Genomic DNA, 4,435 nt, shown 5'->3' on the forward strand with positions numbered 1-4,435 from the left:
GGGTTACCTTGTTGTGACACTTTATCATGTTGAATGACTTCCTCTTGGACAGTCAACTGTCCCTTAAGAACATCTTATCTTCTTGCTTTAAGCGCATGTCTATCTTGATCACCAAGAATCTAACAAAGAAAAAACAATATCAAAAAGACAAAGTTGAAGTGTCAATTGAAAAATAGCTGATATAGAAAAAAATAGAACAATTTTCAATGCCCACTAAGAAAAATATATATGATAATTTTTTTAAAACTAAATATAACTATTGTGCAGAGCAAAATAAAATAGAATGACTTTGAATAAGATTTAAAAGATGATATAGACGATCCTTGCTTTAATGAAATATTAAAGCAAAGATATCAACTAGAATACTGAAATAATATTTATAGTTTTGCTGTAAGAACCTCATGCTTTTCGCTGGACAATGTGGTTGCTTTGTCTTCCATAATTTTTTAGGATGAAGAGGCAACCTCATAACCTTAGAGTTTGTAATCACAAGTAAGATTATAGAAATCTTGCACTTGTACTTGATTATGTAGGCTTTCATACCTATATGCTTGATGTATGTAAGCACAACTGGTAGCACCATTCCCATAATTATAATTGTAATAGTAATGAGGCTATGCCCACAACTCAACTTTTTTACCAGTGTTTTAGTCATCTGATCCACACCTAACTTACTTTTACTTTCTGCTTCTTCAAGTTTATGTCTATATACCATCCACTCTTGCAGGAAATCAAACCAAGCATTAACCTTGCAACACTATAAAGAAAAATAATTATATATTTCTTGTGTATTGAATTCCACTATTGTTGTGAATTTACTATCAATTGCATCTATCATGTTTGTGTATGTAAAAACAAACTCATTGAATAGAAAATTTGTCCTTCATTTTGCATCAAATTGCTCAAGTTAAAATCACACACCATAATCCGCAACATGAAACTTTCTCTCCAAATAGAGTAGAACAAATCTTGAATTTGGCATGTAGAAAAAACAAAATTTAGAGGCTAAAAAATCCTAAATTTGGCACACAGTAAAAAGAAAAATGCAAAATAGAACCTTGATGTGGAATAGAGAAAGTAATCACAGAAGAAAACACTCTGCAAGGCCTCATCCTTGCAAATAAATATTTTGTTACATCTCACCACTAGAAGAATGCAAAACACAAGGCGAACACAAGGCTTTTAACCAACAAGAGAATGAAAGTTGTCATCTTCTTCCCTTGGAAAACCCCATGGGGTTCTAATATAAAAGATGCCATTATGAATTTTGTTAATGTATATGTCATCTGATCCATTGATTTTCCTACTTTTTAATCTTTGTATATCTTGACATCAATAACTAATACAACCTATATTTGACTTTGCTATTCCATTTATAATTTGACTTTGACCATGTGAATGAGAGAAACATGATTTAGATCATGAAAATCAATTCGAGAAAAACAAAGACCATCATTCTAAAAAGTTTGAAGAGGAAAAATACTAATCTGTTGTTGATAATGAGTTACTAAAATAGTAATAGTAATTATGGTTGGAGTACATCAAAAACAAGGCAATCGCTGAGTCTTAAAATGAAAGCCCACTCCATATTCATAACAAGTCTAGTTGAAGACTTTCTTCTTTTCTTTAAATTAATTTTCATCCCAATATCACAATAACAACCAATTGTTCTTTTTATTAAAACCCCAACATCTGGATAAAAGAATGTTAATAAGTACATATTTTTCAAATTTACCAACAATAGGAAGCCTAGGCTGCCAAAATTTGGGATGAGGTCTCTTCACTCTGCTTGCCAAATTTTGGGATGAGGTCTCTTTAGTGTGCTTAGCATAATAGAAGTAAATATTAAGTATTCAATTCAAAAAGACACACTGAATTAAATTTGATTACAAACTAGCAATTAAGTGGCAGCAAAATAATATTTAGCGATGGAGAGATAGCCACATCAAAAATATTTCCTTGCCACCACATCTACAATGCTATTGTTAAATGTCCAGGCACCAATTTCTAAAACATCTAGAAAAGAGCAATTTTTAGAGGGACGTGCCTTCTCACATCTAGGGAACCGGCCTTCCATCCTACACAGCCTCAGCAATAGTTCTCGGCATTCTTGGCAGGAACTAATAAGACTAAACCTAGACTGAAATGAAGTACATTGAATTACAATACAAAATAGAACAGTATTTAACTTGGATCGATTACAATTTTCTTCTGATGGAGGTCTAGAATGAAATGAGCTTGGGTCACATTGAATTACAGTTGTCATCAAATGACCATTCTGAGGTCTTTGCTTAGGCATTTGCTGAAGTATTTTCATTTTAAAAGACAAACACTCCTTTGGTAGCCTTTCAAAGTTTGGAACAGGCTAAGAAATCTAAGGAACACGGTTTATTTAGTTATGAATGCAAATCCACACCGACAAACTAAGTGGCATATAATTTTCTTCTACCCTCTCATGGCCTAGAACAAGCCCAGTCAAAAAGAGCTTGGGACAACTACTAGTAAATGCAAACCCTCCAGAAAAAGTAAATTTTGACTTCTACGAAACAAACCATAAAATTAAATTCACATGAGAAGGTCTTTGACCACTCACTACTTTCAGTTGACTTATATGACTACATATGACATATCTAGGGTGTATAATGAAAGGAGCTACAATAAATTTGAGTCAAAAAGAACTCCGGCCAACTACGAGAAAATGCAAATACCCCAGAAAAGGTCAATTTTGACTTTTACGAGACAGAACATAAAATTAAATTCACGGGAAAAGGTTTTTGATGACTCAAACTGCGTCTTTTCCTACAATTGGCAGTTTTGACTGCCATTTGCTGTGTACAAAACTGCCAAATGATGTCTATCACTGTGCCTTCTATTGCATTGCAACACTAAAAAAAACATCTTCACCCAATCAAAAATGGCAAACTATTTTCATTCAAGACATGAATAGTTTACCTGTACAAATTTGAAGCAGCAAACAAAAACAAATCAGAGCTTATGAATAGTTTACCCTATGCGAAGATGCCGATCAATCTATTTAGATATACGTGTGACCATAAATATATACTAACTAATTTATTTTTGGTTCCTTTGTCGGGGGCCGCGCGGACGCTAGCCCCCTCTGTCACAAATTATGACGTGCACTCTCCACAGTGGGAGATGCTAGGCAGAGCCCCCTTCTTCATGTGCAATGAAGGTGCTCTCCCTAGGCCATCGGCCTTCCTGATCACCGTTTGACCCCGCCCAGGTAAGTATGCTTAAATCATGCTCTTCCCCTCCTATTTGTCCTTACCTCCTCTCAGTTCTGTCACCTCTTCTTGCGCATGTGGGATCATTACAGCACTCGCTATCTGCCTCTTCATTGTCTAAACAAATGCAAATTCCATCGAGGGGGAATGATCAATGTGGCTCTGCTACGTACATTCAATCAAGCAGTTGAATACAATGCCGCACTTGGTTTTTAGAACAAAATCGTCCTGCGTCTGTCCCGCACAAAACCATCATTGTTTTGTTTGGATTCATTATAATACAGATGGTAGAGCGCTCGCTTAGCATGCGAGAGGTACGGGGATCGATACCCCGCATCTCCAAGCGCTGGATGTGTTTTATTTCGTACTCTGCATCTCTACACTCGATATTCTATGTTTCTTAAAACTGACATTTTTTCTTTAAAACATTGAGCAATTGAAATCGATCGAATTGCCATGCAAATTTTCCACCCAATAAGAAAGCGTCAAGCAATCATAATCTGATCTCAGCATGCAAAAAGGCCCAATTTTGAATTGAATAAAGACGGCGAATAAAAAATTGAAGAACATAGAAAATCTCAATAGAGTTGCAGCTCCTATTCAAAACCAGTATGCGTTAGTGTTGATGCTACTCGAATTTGTACTTCGTAAATTTAGAAAGTAATCATATTTTTAATCTATTATACTACTACTAACACTTGTACCTATAGGTTCAAGGTTGCGCTGATTGTTAAACCATAAGCATTTGGATGTGTGACAATCAATTTTTTAGAAGATTGTAATTGGCTAATTACATATAAATATTAAGTTAAACACCTTGCTTTTATGTTAGATAGTAGGGGTGGTGCATCCTCTATATTTTATAACATCATGCAATGGTTCACATGTTATGTACGCTTGTACATCTTACATTTGTGACTACTATTGTGCACTTGTTGCTACAAATGAGAATTCTTTTATATATCATTTGAACTTAATGCTTGTTGATTTCTTGAAAATTTCTACAATCATTATAGAAAATCCTTTTTATGCCTATTCTATCATCGTTGTACTCAATCTAATGACAATTTCTTGAGGTGGCCTATGAAACAATTCAATGCATTGTTCATATCTCCCCATTTTTTGAAGCATTTATCAAAGAGCCACATATATGATTTGCAAACTCTGCTATATTTTATTTGCACTCTATG

General features: G+C 34.6%; 1 non-coding gene across 1 annotated transcript; it reads right to left on the reverse strand.

Annotated features, from left to right (window-relative positions):
- Positions 1 to 3,090: 3,090 nt before the first annotated feature.
- LOC149579787 (U1 spliceosomal RNA) lies at positions 3,091 to 3,252 on the reverse strand. The gene has a single exon (XR_016357426.1). It is a non-coding gene; the product is annotated as a U1 spliceosomal RNA (small nuclear RNA).
- Between the last annotated feature and the right edge of the window lie 1,183 nt (positions 3,253 to 4,435).

Source organism: Cupressus sempervirens, chromosome 1 (assembly GCF_028749045.1).
Source record: "Cupressus sempervirens isolate cs-2001-9-10 chromosome 1, ASM2874904v1, whole genome shotgun sequence".
Lineage (NCBI taxonomy): Eukaryota > Viridiplantae > Streptophyta > Pinopsida > Cupressales > Cupressaceae > Cupressus > Cupressus sempervirens.